General features: G+C 42.1%; 1 protein-coding gene across 2 annotated transcripts in view; it reads left to right on the plus strand.

The window, feature by feature from the left end:
- Nucleotides 1–3889: 3889 nt before the first annotated feature.
- The window catches only part of Scmh1 (Scm polycomb group protein homolog 1), a 117195-nt gene continuing 105221 nt past the window's right edge, over nt 3890–15863 (plus strand). For both annotated transcript variants that reach the window (XM_021200169.1, XM_029539677.1), the window contains exon 1: nt 3890–4069. The gene's annotated coding sequence lies outside the window, so the exon portion shown is untranslated. The remainder of the gene's footprint in view (nt 4070–15863) is intronic.

A 15863-nucleotide genomic window follows, 5' to 3' on the forward strand; every position in this document is an offset into this window, starting at 1 on the left:
AGTGCTGGACTAAGGCAGAGAACGTTTACTTTACTCCTTAACCTGTGAAGCTGATGGGTTCCATTCAGAACTGTCGAGCAGGAATGGAGCTGAAACTGAGCAAGTCTGAGCGTAGGGCTGATGATAGAAGCCAAATGCTCTGGGGTAAGCCTTTCAACAACTTGAGACAGGCATCTGATACTCCCCGAGGGAGGGGCTCTCTACTCTTTGTATTACTGTTCTGTTTTTGGAGCAGGGTCTCACTATGTAGCCCGGGCTGGACTTGAGCGGGGGATTTTCTGTCTCAAGCTCTCAAGTGTTGGGAGTACCAACACATTGGAAAGTGAAGGAAACAGAAGGCAAAGATGTTGAGGTCAACCTCATACTTTGTAACCAACTGCTCTGCTCTACTTCACCATGACTAGCCTTCTCAGCACTCCAAAACAAATAGCCTCTCAGACTTTTGATGGCAGGCTACTCAGTGGGATCCTGGTAAACGTCCTGTGATGGTATATGCACCATGGTCAAAACAACTTGGGGAATAAAAGGATTTTATTTTGCTTTCACTTCCAGGTAACAGCCCATTATTGAGGGGAGTCAGGGCAGGATCTCAAGCAAGCAAGGGAGCAGGAGGCAGGAGTCAATGCAGAGGCCACAGAGGAATGCTGCTTACTGGCTTAACATTTCTCATTTTCCTGGAGAGCTGTGGGCACAAGAATCTTCACACTGTGTTCCCAACAAAGCATTATTATTATTTTTTTCAACAAAGCATTATTAAGAAAAGGATACCTCAGTTCACTGACCCCTGAAAGGATCTTAGGGGCACCCTGAGTCTCAAGGTACATATTACAATGGAATAAAAAAAAAAAAAAAACACCAAAACCCAATTTGGATGGCCTTTCCTTCAGTTTCTGTGCCACACTTTGTCTCCATATTTTCTCCTGTGAAATTTTGTTCCCCCTTCTAAGAAGCACTGAAGCATCCACACTTTGGTCTTCCTTCTTCTTGAGCTTCATATGGTCTATGAATCATATCTTGGGTATACCAAACTTTTGGGCTAATATCCACTTATCAGTGAGTACATACCATGTGTGTTCTTTTGTGATTGGGTTACCTCACTCAGGGTGGTATTTACAAGCTCCATCCATTTACCTGTGAATTTCATGAAGTCATTGTTTTTAATAGCTGAGTAGTACTCCATTGTGTAAATGTACCACATTTTCTGTATCCATTCCTCTGTTGAGGGACATCTGGGTTCTTTCCAGCTTCTGACTATTATAAATAGGGCAGCTATGAACATAGTGGAGTATGTGTCCTTATTACCAGTTGGAGCATCTTCTGGGTATATGCCCAGGAGTAGTTATAGCTGGGTTTTCATGTATTACTATGTCCAATTTTCTGAGGAACCGCCAGACTGATTTCCAGAGTGGTTGTACCAGCTTGCAATCCCATCAGCAATGGAGGAGTGTTTCTCTGTCTCCACATCCTTGCTAGCATCTGCTGTCACCTGAGTTTTTGATCTTAGCCATTCTGACTGGTGTGAGGTGGAATCTCAGAGTTGTTTTGATTTGCAGTTTCCTGATGACTAAGGATGTTGAACATTTCTTTAGGTGCTTCTCAGCCATTTGAGTTTCCTCAGTTGAGAATTCTGTTAAGCTCTGTTCCCCATTTTTAAATAGGGTCATTTGGTTCTCTGGAGTCTAACTTCTTGAGTTCTTTGTATATATTGGATATTAGCCCTCTATCAGATGTAGGACTGTTAAAAATCTTTTCCCAATCTGTTGGTTGTCGTTTTGACCTATTGAGTGTGCTTTGCCTTACAGAAGCCTTGCAATCTTATGAAGTCCCATTTTTCAATTCTTGGTCTTAGAGCATACACCATTGGTGTTCTGTTCAGGAACTTTTCCCCTGTGCCCATGTGTTCGAGGTTCTTCCTCACTTTCTCTTCTATTAGATTCAGTGTATCTGGTCTCATTTAGAGGTCCTTGATCCACTTGGACTTGACCTTTGTACAGGGAGAAGGAAAGTCCATCCAGAGACTGTCCCACTTGGGAATCTATCCCACATCCAGTTGCCAAACCTAAACGCTATTGCAGATGCTGGGAAGTGCTTGCTGACTGGAGCCTGATATGACTGTCTCCTGAGAGGCTCTGCCAGAACCTGACAAATACTGAGGCAGATGCTTGCAGCCAACTATTGGACTGAGCACGGGGTTCCCAATGAAGGAATTGGAGAAGGGACTGAAGGAGCTGAGGGGGTTTGTAGCCCTATGGGAGGAGCAACAGTGTCAACCAGCCAGACACCCCCCCCCCCGGAGCTCCCGGGAACTGGACCACCAACCAAAGAGTATACATGGAGGGACCCATGGCTCTGGCCATATATGTGGCCGAGGATAGCCTCGTTGGACATTAGTGGGAGGAGCGGCCCTTGGGCCTCAGGGGTTTGATACCCCAGTGTAGTGGAATGTCAGGAAGGGAAGGCATTGAGTGTGTGTGTGGGGTGGGTGAGCACCCTCATAGAGGCTGGGGGAGGGGGGATGGGATAGGGGGGTTCTGGAGGGGAGACCTGGAAAGGGGAATAACGTTTGAAATGTAATAAAGAAAATATCCAATAGAAAAGGGGAAAAATAAAACCAAACAAATTGAAGTTCTAATCTAGATGTGCAAGGAACTGCTATGCTTTGGCTTCCCTTCCCTCTCTAACTTAGCGTCGCCGCCATATTCCCGGAGCCTCTCAGACTCTTGCTAGCCATCCCTGCCACACCTTTGCTCTCAGCCTCTCCTTATCCTGAGATGCCTTTCCTTGCAGCTTCCTTTAGGAATCAGATTGAATGAGCTTGGGGCTAAGTAAGGGCTGCTTTCCCGGAACTCTCTGGTTCTGGTGTGAGTTCCATAGCTGTGATAAAGACCATTACCAAAAACAACTTGGGAGAGGAAATGGGTTATTTGGCTTCCACTTCCACAACATTGTTCATCTCTGAGGGAGGTGAGAACAGCAACAAGGAGACAGGAACTGAAGCAGAGGCTATGGAGGAACATCGCTTTATTGGCCTTTCTTTATACCACCTAGGACCACCTGCCCCGGGGGGTAGCACCTCCCACATCAATCTTTAGTCAAGAAAATGCCCACACACTGTTTGCCAGCAGGCCAATCTGATGGAGACTGTTATGCAACTGAGATTCCCGCTTCCGAGATTAGCATAGATTTGTTTCAGGTTCATAAAAATCAACCAGCATTTCCCTTATCACCTGACCCTCGAGAGCACGGCCATTGAAATTGTGTGATCTTGGAGAAGTAGCTCTTCATGAACTTCAGTTTCCGCGGGCCAAACCATCACGTTTTCTGGAGACGCAGTTGTGTGTGGGGTGGGGGAGCATCACTGGAAGGACCCAGGGTCACTGTACCTAGCACGCTAACATTCAAAGCCTACTCGGGGGGCAAAAGAGAAGGCCTGCTTTTGTTAGTACTGTTGCACCTTTTGGGGCGCACTCATTTTCTCCTCATAGTAGTTTTCCTCTCGCCTGCGCATTGGAAAGACTAAAGGTGCGAAGGAACTCTTTTAAGGTCACTCCACAGTGGGCCACCAGCCGGGTGGGGGCTGAGGGTCGACGGGATTCGAACCTGGCACCTCAGAGGACGTCATTCACTGGTCTGGGAGACACGAGCAATCCAGTGGGTCGCGGCTCCTTAGAACTTTTTTTTTCCTTTTTTTTTTTTTTTTTTTTTTTTTTTTTTTTAGGGCTGGCGGTCGAGAGGCGGCGGGAAGGCGCGAGCGGGGTCGCCCCTTCCCGCCGCCCGGCGCGCGCGCGAGACAGAGCTCAACGGCCGCGGCGCGCGCCACCTCGCGGCAGGAGGCTCTGGCGGGCGGGGCTGGGCAGCTCTCGCGCCTGTCCCCCGCCCCTCGGCCGTCGCCGCCACCGCCGCCGCCTCGGTGGAGCCCCCCGCCTCCCGCCGCCGTCTCAGCCGAGCCGCTCTCCCGAGCCGTCGCCCTCCCCTGCCGGCGTCCTCGCTCGCTCCCTGCGCAGCGGAAACATGGCGGCTGGAAGGGAGTGAGTGAGCCGCCCGCGCCCCGCGCCGCTGTCGCCCTCAGGTAAGCGCCTCGCTGTCACCCCCGGCCCGGCCCGGGCCCCTCAAGGCCCGCCTTACGGCCACGGGCCGGAGCGAGTCCCCGCCCGGTGACCCTGGTCTCCGTGTCTGCAGCCCTCCGGCGGCCGTGTCAACTCGGCCCGAACCCCGGCGGCCTGCGCCGCATCTGCTCGGGGCCCAGTGTCCGGCGGCGGCCTGACGCGCCGGGGTCGGCCGGGGGCGCGGTGCGCGAGTCCCCGCACAGGGCCCCTTCCGAGCGGGGAGCAGGGCTTGGGGCGGAACCGGGAAGCCTGGCTCGGGCCCAGTGCGGGGGCTCTTTCGGGCTGGTGGGACGCGTCGCCAGAGAGATTCGCCTGGGTCCCAGCAGCGGAGCACCGGGGGTCGTGGACACCGGGGGCTTGGAGCTTTCTGCAGGCGTCCCGGGGCTGGGGCTGGGGCTGGGGCTGGGGGACTCACATGTGCCACCTGCCTGGAGCCCGGCCACCACCGGGCAGGTTCCGAACCTTAGACAGGGAACGGCAGACAACCTTAGAGCACAGCAGGGAAAGGGGTTCCCAGGTAGATGGGTGAACCCCAATAATACCCCAAAGCGAAGAGAACTAAGAGTCATCCAGGCTCCCCCTACTCTTATCCTATTCGGGATGGAAGTTATCTTTTAAAATTCCAAATAATACCCTAATAATTTGGAACCTTTTAGGACGGCTCTCCATCCTAGTCCTAATACCTTTGCAAAGTAAGACCGTCCAGTCTGGTCCTGGATGGATTTGGTTATAGGTAGAAAGGAACGGCTGTCTCTCGTCTTTCTGCTTCGTTTTCCTCTTGGGCAGCTGTTAAGAGTGAAGATAGTAATCGTGTCCCCTGAGTCTTATTTTGGCTAACTCCCAATTCCTTTAGCCTTTTTCTTTACTCTGGTCTTTGATCCGCTCCTTTGATGAGCACTGGTTTGCCCATATTGCCCCCACAGAAGAGCTCCTTGTGAGCAGAGAGAGCAAGCTCAGTCGTTTTTGAGAGGATTGACCTTAAATAAAAAGTACTGTCCCTTCCTCATTTTTGTACTGCGTTGAACTTAGCGGGTGGGGGTTGGGAGTGGTGAGGGAAGAGCTGTGCAGTAGTAGCATGTGTTCCCCCAAGCTAAAAGAGATCATCCTGTTTTGTGGTTTCTCTTCCTTTGAAAAATTGAACACTTCATCAAGTGAGCTAATGTATATCAAAAGATTGTACAGTGTAATATATCATGCAGATAAAAGAGCTTATTATTTTTGCTCTAAAAAGTACTGAGACCTAGACTGGTGCCAAACTGCAATTTAATATTTGCTTGGAGAGAGAGCTGCCTTATTACAATGGACTCTGCTTTTTTTCCCTGCCAACAGAAGGCCTCAACTTGCTGTGAAAAAACAACTTTCTGTTGCTCATTAAAAAAGCATTCCTTCCCCCCCCCCCCAAGTTTAATTCTTTTTAAGTTACTTAGCTTTGGTGGTACATAGGGTTAAAGTACTTAAAATGGATCTTTTATCAGTTTCTTAGACCTTTGCCTAAGCATCCCTGCAAACAAGTAATTTCTTAAGCCCATTAGAGAAGTGATGGCCTTGTAGATAAAATGCTAAGATCTGTGGCTGGGACCTCGTTCAAGATCTGAGCAAAGTTTCACTGTTTTTGTATCTAAGGCAAGCACATACCAGCAGTGAGAACTGTGTTTATTTTTGTACTTTTATGTCTTTGTTTCTTGAATTGGTTAGTGGTTTTAAAGTTTGTAGCACATATGTCAAAAAAATTAAAGGTATTGATTTTTAAGTGTGTGTGTGTGTGTGTGTGTGTGTGTGCGTGCGTGTGTGCACACACACACACACACTTGAGTTGCCCATGAAGGCCGGAGGAATAAGATTTCCCTACAGTTGGAGTTATAGACAGTTGTAAGATAACAGTTGGATAACAGTTGTAAGAGCTAGGCTTGGTTCCTCTGGAAGAGAGATACATGATCTTAAACATTGAGCTATCTCACCAGCTGCACACATGTCAGATTTTAATTTCTGGTATGTTAGTTTGTGCAAATACTGTTTCACTTTTGTGTAACTTGTTAAAGAATTATATGGTACCATTCTGTACAGAACTGGGTAGAAGTCTCTGAACCCTCCAGGGTAAGGATTCAAAACTGGGAAAACACCAGTATGAACATTACAATGAAATTTAAACTTGCTGTATTGTAACCTTTATACTTATATGCTACCATGTGTCAGGCATTGAGTTATGTATGGTGCTAGACTGGACACACAGATAAGTGAAACATTTCTAATCATTGTGGAGCTGGACCAATGTGGTGCTTACACAGGCTGTCTCAATAAAAGTTAAGCACTGTCGGAGAGTGAGGGCTTTTGAACTAGCCAGGCTTAGAGGGAAGGCTATAGGGAGGGATGAGCCTGGGCTCTGGTGATAAAGGGGGCAAGAGGAGTGGAATATGCCTTAGAGAAAACAGAACAAGTGAAGGAAAAGTTTGAGGAAAGGATTGATCCCCACGAAACCCACAGCACTTTGTGATTGCCAATAATCGAACAGTAGAGATAAAATATGGTAAATTATGAAGGTCCAGCCAGGCAAAGACTGTGTCATGGTGGACCTTGTATATATAAATATTGTGAAATTAATTCAGTGGGGGATATTCTTTAACCACTGAAAGGCTTACAAAAAAAAAAAAACAACCCAAAAACCAAAAAACTAGACATGGTTGAAGTAACATTAAAAATGGTCACAGAGATGAAAAAGTAAGAAATGAGTTTGAGAAAGCTTATGAGGTCTTATGTGTATGAGAGAATAATTCATGTTGTACTCAGGTCTTAGACTTGGATGACAATAGGACGATGGTGTCATTAATTGAAACAGGAAACACTTGGAGATGGGTTTATTTTATTCTTATTTTTAGATTTAGCAATTTTTTTAGTTAGACCCGGGGATAAATATAATAGAAGTAATGTGGAAGAAAGTGGATTGTGGTTAGGACATAAAATATTAGCTTATTATTATAAATAATAAAGTTGTCCAATGTGGAACTGTTCTAGGTGACAACTAGATATGCATGTATATGTGTGTGTGTGCCGGATGGCTAAGTGAAATACAGCAGAAGCGAAGGTCATTGAAGTGGAGTCTGGCGGAGCTGTGAGGACAGCAGAGTGATTTAGGATGATGGGATGAGGAAAAGAGGAAGATTGTGACCCAGGTGCAGTAAAGATAAAGGATTAATTGAGGTGGTAGATGACACAGGAGGCAGTCGGGCAGAAAGTGGTACTGCCAGATGGCACAAACCTCAGAGGAGGACCTTTAAATGCAGGAGTGGGGAAGTCAGGGTTCTCACCTTTTCCTTCTTACAGGCAGGGTTCTCATCTCTTCATTTTTATTCAGGACTCACATCAAATATTGTTTGCACCACAGTGTTTTTTTGAGTCTTGAAAATAAGAAAACATACCATATACTGAATCTTTTCTGCCCATATATAATGACCAAGGGATTTTCTCTGTTGCTTGTAGGTAAGTAGGAACCAATTAGATAAAACAGTGAGATTCACCCGTGGTTTGGGGACAACCCAGAAGAAAGAGTCTAGGCTTTGGATTTAGAAACACAAGGATTCACATCTAGGCTCTGTTACTTTCTAGCCTTATACCTGTAAATACTCTGATAAATATTAAAAAAATAAAAATAAATAAAAAATTCTTATTTCATAGTTTCATAGTTTATTTCATAAACTTATTTCAAAGTTTACATAAAAACATAAGAAGCACTAGAAAAGCAGTTGGCTCTTTATATAAGTAAAGTAAATGTTAATTTTCTTGTCTTTACTTTTAATGGGCTTATGCTCTGCTTGCAGAAATAAAGCTCCCCCCACACACACACTTACCAAATTATTAGGCAGAATACAGTAAGTATTCTTTTATCCGAAGGACTAAACGTACAGTAGGAAAGAGCAGTCACTTTCAACATTTGGAAATAAGTTCAGTCTTCACACTCAAGATACATTTTCTTTGGGCCCTGGAGATATTTCAGTAGATTAAATAATAATTATATCTTGATACCAAGTATACTCTATCAAGTATTTCAAATTAATTAGATTTGACACAAATTTGGGTATTTGTTTAAGTCAACAGTGGACTATGTGGCTTGAGAAATGGACTGAGCTTTTCTGTGAAAGTCTTGACACTATCAAATTTGGAATTGGTTCCAGATATATTAGTGAGCGATAGGTTGTATGTCCATTCTCTCTACCTACATCATTCACTGTGTATTCATTTATACACATTAATTCAGAAGTTCAGATTTTTGTTTGAAGTAAATAAATTCCTCTTTGAAGATAAGTCCTCCTGTAGGCCAATTTCAGATTAACAAAGTAACTGTTAAGTTCTGTTTTGAAGCTGTAGTTTAATCCTTGCAAGGACCTTACTTGGTAGATAGGCTCAGTCAAACACTGGGTTCTATTGGTAAAAAATTCTTTTTCCTATCATACTGACTTAGAGTTAAAACAAAGCGCAGAGCTCTCATTGTTGCTAAGTGTTAACTGCACAGAGGCAGGTTACTTTGATTCTCAGACATTCAGCTTCTTTATAAAATGAGGGAAGGTATAGCTGTAAGGTTGAAGAGAGTGAGTAAATTCTTGGTAGATGTTGGTTACATAAGACACTGAAAAGTTGGGTCCCTCTTTCCTTATCTGAAATTGATACCTTGGCCAAAGCTTTAATGCTAACTCTAGCTATCAAGGACCTTCTGCAGCTAATTGTTTTGATAACCTTATGGTTGGATAAACCCAGAAACTCTTGGTCTCCCAGCCTCTGTAGTCGTTTGTCATCTTTGGTATTCTTGTCTGGCCTGACTTCCTCTTCATCTTTCTCCTAAGCCTTATTCTCTTCTTAAGCATTTTTACATGTTCTTCCAAGCTCCTGTTTTCCTGTGTTCTTGACCATTTCACTGGTGGTGCTGTGTGCCCATTGAATCCTGACGAGGATATTGATTGTTCTGTAACCCTTTAATATATAGCTCATCTATATTCATCTAAATGGGAGAATTGAGGATAACTAATTTTTCTGTTACCACTGTTTCCAGACCATGTCTTTCCCTTTGTGTTAAATGCCTCTGGCTTTCTGGAATGGGGGTTAAATTTCCCTTCTTAGGGCTTCCTTCTCATTTAGGATGTGGCACCCGCAGTCTCTCTTACTCCTTCCTCTCTTCCTTCTTAGTGTTCACATGGATTATTTTTCTCCAAAACATTGGTTTCTTCTACTCAAGAGATCACCCCGTGTCGAATCCACCTCCCTGTTTTATCTTTTATCATCTAGAGCTGGCCTACCTCTGAAATGATAGGTGAAAGTGACCAGCTTTGTTTAGAATTTCTCCTTTGCCTGGCCTTTGATTATCCTCATTAGATCATATCTTGACCTTATCACTCCTTCCCTTTCCAGGTCAGTTGTTTTCAGCATACTTTTAAAATTCACCCTCTTGCCATTATCCTCTAGTACCATGCTCCATTTTCCTGTCCCTGGTGGCTAAAGTCATAAACCTGTTGATTCAGACTGACCTCTTTCCTTGTCTGCATCAGTGTTACCCAGCCTGAGGCAAACCACACTGTTGACTGATTGCTGCCATTGGGCCTTTACTGCATACTTACTTTTTGTCCTATTTTCTATCATGTCTTGGGGGTAAAACAAACAAACAAAAATCCCTCTTTTCAGGCTTCTGACCTTTGTAATTCCTCTTCTCAGTCTCAACATATGGCCAACGGCTTAAAAATGTAGAGACCATGAAAAGGATATTTGTTTTATTTTCCTTGTAACAAAGTTGCTTTAAATTACATATCTATGTTTTCTTATATCTTCTGTTTGCCTAAGTTAAATCTCTGAGCCCTGTCTTTTCCTGATCTCTAACCTTTTTTTCTCTCTTCTGATGCCTACACACACACACACACACACACACACACACACACACACACACCGTACATGTACATATATAAATCTTATCAATGAAATAAATCTTGTAAACTGCTTACCCTTTATACAAACTTAAGTTGTATACTCTGGTTATATATATAAACTTTCTCACCTTTTTAATACATTTTATTTTAGGTGTGTGTGTGTGTGTGTGTGTGTGTGTGTGTGTGTGTTGGTGCATATGTGAAGGTCAAAGGTCCTGGAATTTAAACTCATGTCATCAGGCTTGGCAGCAAGCACCTTCATATGCTGAGCCATCTTGCAGGTCCTCACTTTTTGTTTTCACCATGTCTTGACTTAATAAGGTTCGGTTTCCTAATCTGAAAATAAACATAGTAGTACTACCTGTTGGGTGCTATAGAACCTCAAAATTTCTGTTAGTTTTTAAAAAATTCATAATGTATGTGAAGGAGCTCTGTACATCATATATTACATTCATGTATATATTAGTTTATTGTTGCTGCTTGTATCAGTTTCCTAAGTACTCATGAAATAATAGTCTTCCTATTTCAAAAATTAAACAGATATAAAGGTTTTGGAATTCATTCTAGTCACCACAGTAAGGTGGCAGAGACCTGGGAACTGCTCTAGTCAAGGTCATCAATTTCCTCCTTGGTGCTGAAGTGGGCAAATGTATGAAAGGCAGCAGGTCCGTGCCTTAGCAGTATTTTACTTTCATGATTATCCTCTCTTCCCTAAAACATTTCTTTTCCCTTGGGACTCAGTGCCCTTCAGTGTTTGGTTGCCTTGCTGGCTACATCCCTGTATGTAGTCTTTCTTCCCTTGCCTGCCCCTCCATTACATTCTCTTAACAAGCATCTGCTCACTTGTTTTAAGTGTGCCTGCATTCTTAGGACTCAAACCCCTTCTCTAGTCCTGAGAGTGTTAGCCTATGTTTAGCTACCCACATGCAGCTTCACAAACAGCTGCCAGCCATATCTCCCTCAGTCACTAAGTAGCCTTGTTTTTGGCATTTGTTACAACAACACTAGCAATTTACCCTCAGAGCAGTTAACTTTGGCTATGGAGGTGCTACAGGTTACAGTAGAAAGGTAGAAGATATGGGGAAGGAATGATGATTATAACTGCAGAATGTTGACAGATGCTGTGTACACCTTTTTAAATTTGAAGTATGTACTAATCCTAAAAACGGGAAGCCAGACATTGTCAACAGGATTTTCTGATAAGAAACTGAAGTTCAGATGGAGAAGATGATGTGCCCAATTGTGAACAGCTACAAAGTATCAAAATGACTCCTCAAAACCAGGTCTTGGGACACTCTGCTTTGTTCAGAGTGGCTCACTGCCTCTTTGCCCATCTTCTAAAAACTTGGTGTGTATTATTGAGCCTTATGGTGGTTCTCCTGATAGTCATCATGAATTAATTTTCTTAATTTTTGATGCTTACAAATGCTGCTGTATTTTTTGCCCTCATTGTTGATTATAATTGTTGAGCTGGGCGTGGTGGCACATGCCTTTAATCCCAGCATTTGGGAGGCAGAGGCAGGCGGATTTCTGCGTTCTAGGCCAGCCTGGTCTACAAAGTGAGTTCCAGGACAGCCAGGACTACACAGAGAAGCCCTGTCTCGAAAAACCAAAAAAAAAAAAAAAAAAAAAAAAAAATTGTTATCCACTTTTTAAAATGGAAGCATATACATGTATTTTCATTTTATCTATGTGGTTTTTGCTGCTTGGCTCTAGCCACATTCCCAGGTGCTTTCTTAGAATATTTTTATTTTTTATTTTTTATTTTTATTTTTGGTTTTTTGAGACAGGGTTTCTCTGTATAGCCCTGGCTGTCCTGGAACTCACTTTGTAGACCAGGCTGGCCTCGAACTCAGAAATCCGCCTGCCTCTGCCTCCCAAGTGTAGAATATTTTATTAAAGTCTCTTTACACCATCCTTATTGTACTAGCTAGTTTTATGTTAGCTTAACACAACCTAGAGAGAATCATTTGGTAAGAGGGAACCTCATGAGCAAGCTGATGGTGCATTTTCTTGATTGATGGGCAGTGCCACCCCTGGGTAGGTGGTCCTTGGTGGAAGAAGAGAGCAGGATGAACAAACCATAGTGAGCAAGCCAATAAGCAGCATCCCTCCATGGCCTCTCCATCAGTTCCTGCCTCCAGGCCCTGCCCTGACTTCCTTTGATAATGGTCCATGATAAGAAAGTGTAGGATGAACTAAAAACCCTGCCGCTTCCAAGTTGCTTTTGATCAGTGTTTTATCACAGCAGTAGAAATCCTAAAACACTTATATAAACATTCCTCTGGGACACTCTAACATGATAGACATAGTGGTGGACACTGTAACAGTGAGACTGTTTTAACCGTTGTGTCCTGTGAAGTATGAAAGAAAACAGAAAAGTCAATATATCCATTCATAAACAGATAATTTAGAAGTTTAGACTTCCAATTCTGATTTTGTAGTATTTCACTGTTCCAGAAAGTTTCCACATCATATTACATTTGTTTCTTCAAAATAAAGCAAATTCCAGGTCAGCCAGGGTTATGTAGAAAAATCCTGTCCCAAAAAATAAAATAAAATAAAAAATTAAGAGTATAAACATACTTATATAAAGGGTCATAATCCCAAAGTAAGAGAATATTTATTTGAGGTTAGACACGTTGTTGTTGTTGGCATTTTTACAGGCTTTCACTTGTTCATCAATTCAACAAATATTTGTGTCTAATATTTGTGACTAATAAATATTGTAGTTCAGACACTGCTATGATCCATGCCCCGTGTCTTAGTTATGGTTACTATTGCTGTGGTGGAATCCCATGACCTAAAGCAATTTGGGAAGGAAAGGTTTATTTTGCTCACAGTTCCATATAACAGGAAATCATCAAAAGCATTGAGGGCAGGAACTCACACAGGTCAGAACTTGGAGGCAGAAGCCATAGAGGAGTGCTGCTTACTGGCTTGCTCCTCATGGCTTGCTTAGCCTGCTTTTTTTATAGAACTCAGGACCACCAGCCTTGGGGTGACCCCACTCACAAAATAAGCTGGATCCTTCTCCATCCATTGCCAATTAAGAAAATACCTTACAGCTGGATCTTAAGGAGGCATTTTCTCCACTAAGGATTCCTCCTCTCTGGTCACTCTAGCTTGTATCAAATTGACATTAAACTAATCAGTATACTGTGATAAAGATGGATACCATAATTAAGAAAATTAAAAGATAAGTCATAGAGTTGGTACACTTAATAGCCAAGATTAATACAACAATAAAAATACCTTTTAGTGGATTAAAACAAGACAAACCAGTACACAGATAAGACAGACTAAATGTTTATTAACCATTTGAACAAATTAAATTCTTACAAGATACCATTTTGTACCTGTCAAATTGGCAAAAATAAAGCCTTGCAATATCAAAAGTTAGTGGAGTGCTGGAGAGATGGCTCAGCGGTTAAGAGCACTGACTGCACTTCCGAAGGTCCTGAGTTCAAATTCCAGCAACTACATGGTGGTTTACAACCATCAGTAATGAGATCTGATGCCCTTTATCTGGGGTGTCTGAAGACAGCAACAGTGTACTTATGTATAATAATAAATAAATCTTTAGTGGAGATGATGTATAATAATAAATCTTTAGTGGAGATGAAGAAGAGCTAAAAGAGCTCTGGGATTCTGTTGGTGAGACTAGTAATTACACAACCACAGCAGAAAACAATTTCGTTAGACCTGTTGAAAGTAAAATGTTACACCCTAAACCTCACCGGCATGGCTACCTAAACATGAGCTGAATTGGGACAACAATAGACATGCTAAAGGGCCAGAGGGGTAAGATGGCAGGTAAAGGAGTGGGGAAAGCCAAAAAAAGACTCCCACCCTACTCAGAGAACTACAGACAAGTAAGGAATGCCGAGAATGGGAGAGTCTTTCCCAAGAAAGAGGACATCAATTAGTTACTGAATATGGAATGGTGAGCTCTGAAAACATATATGTGTAACATTATACAGACTAAGCAGGTTGTATTTATGTATGTAACAAGAAGTAGTGAAGAGCGGATATAAATTTGAAAGGGAGTAAGGAAGGAAGGGTAAGTAAGAGGGAAGAAAGGAAAGAATGTAATATTATAACCTCAAAAATAAATAATTAAACAGAAAAATGAAACATAAAAATATTCACACATGATTATAGCAAAAAACAAACAAACAACAACAACAACAACAAAACTAAGATCTGGCATGATAGCACGTGCTATCCTAGCCCTTAGGAGGCAGAGGTAAGTGGATTTCTGTGAGTTTGAGGCCAGCCTGGTTTACATATTGAGCTCTAGGACAGCCAGGGGCTACCTAGAGATATCCTGTCTCAAAAAACAAAACAAAACAAAACAAAACAAAAACTAATTCAAATATCTTTCAAAAAAAGAATGAAAATATTGACACTTTACCTAATATAATTACATTTGATAATGAAGATGAACTTGTAAATCTCACAAAAATTTGAGAATAGAGTAAATTTCAGAAAATAAGTATATAAAGCTTAAGTTGTATTTCAATTGTGTAGTGAATATATGTATCAATCCATTATACTTAAAAATATGATCTCACCAGTTGTGTTTTAAACATCAATATATAGCCCTTCTTTTTTTTTTTTTAATCTTTTGTTTTTAAAGATTTATTTATTTATTATATGTAAGTACACTGTAGCTGTCTTCAGACACTCCGGAAGAGGGCATCAGATCTTGTTACTGATGGTTATGAGCCACCATGTGGTTGCTGGGATTTGAACTCCGGACCTTCAGAAGAGCAGTCAGGTGCTCTTACCTACTGAGCCATCTCACCAGCCCCCATAGCCCTTCTTTATGAGTATAGTATGGCAAAAAGATAGCAGAAGTATAAAGAGATATAATTAAGTTGAATCATAAAATTTCTGGTTTTGTAGGTCTGTAATAGCCTAATACAGGCTGTATTAAATTACCTAAACTCTTTGAATCTAGCATAACAAATGCTTTGGTTGAAATACATTCAAATTACTATCAGAATACAAAAATGAACACAGCAGTCTGCCAAGGCAGAAGAGGAAGAGATCTTTGTAAGCTTCTGTAGTTAAGAATAGCAAATGAACTCTTGAGGAAGAGCTAATGAAAAGACAGCTTCCCATAGGAGGAGATAAAGACCCTTTGAATGGAGTAGTGTTGGCCAAAGAAATGCCTTGAAAGAAGGGATTAAGAGGAAGAACAGGTACAACAGCATTTATCTGTATAGCACCTAACAGCTGCATAGAATTTAAACAGTCTGCTCAAGGTCATGAGGTTGGCTAATGGTAAAACTAGGATTTGAATTCTGGCAGCCTGGGACCACAGTCTGTGTATATGATCAATAAACGTATAAACAAAATCGGTAGGAAATAGTGTTTTGAATGTCAAGGGGACAACAATAAGTTAAACAAGAATAGTTATCAGTATGAAAAACCCAAGGTAGTCAAAAATATTAAAGCAGCATTCACTTTAAAAAAAAAAAGTCATTTGCTTTAAGTACAGGACACCGAAATAATAGAGGTACGGTTCTCAGAATACTAATCATTCAACTTACTAACACTTCTCTGGGCTGGTGATTATAATCCTATTAATTTAAGAAGATGATAGAGTCAGATATTATTCAAAAGAGATCTCCATTTTTAAGTGCTTGGTGTATCAACATGAAGAAAGGAATTTTAAAAATTATTTTATTAGATATTTTCTTCATTTACATTTCAAATGCTATCCCGAATGTCCCCTATACCCTACCCCTTCCCTGCTCCCCTACCCACTCACTCCCACTTCTTGGCCCTGGCATTCCCCTGTATGGGGCATATAAAGTTTGCAAGACCAAGGGGCCTCTCTTCC

Source organism: Mus pahari, chromosome 6 (genome assembly GCF_900095145.1).
Source record: "Mus pahari chromosome 6, PAHARI_EIJ_v1.1, whole genome shotgun sequence".
Lineage (NCBI taxonomy): Eukaryota > Metazoa > Chordata > Mammalia > Rodentia > Muridae > Mus > Mus pahari.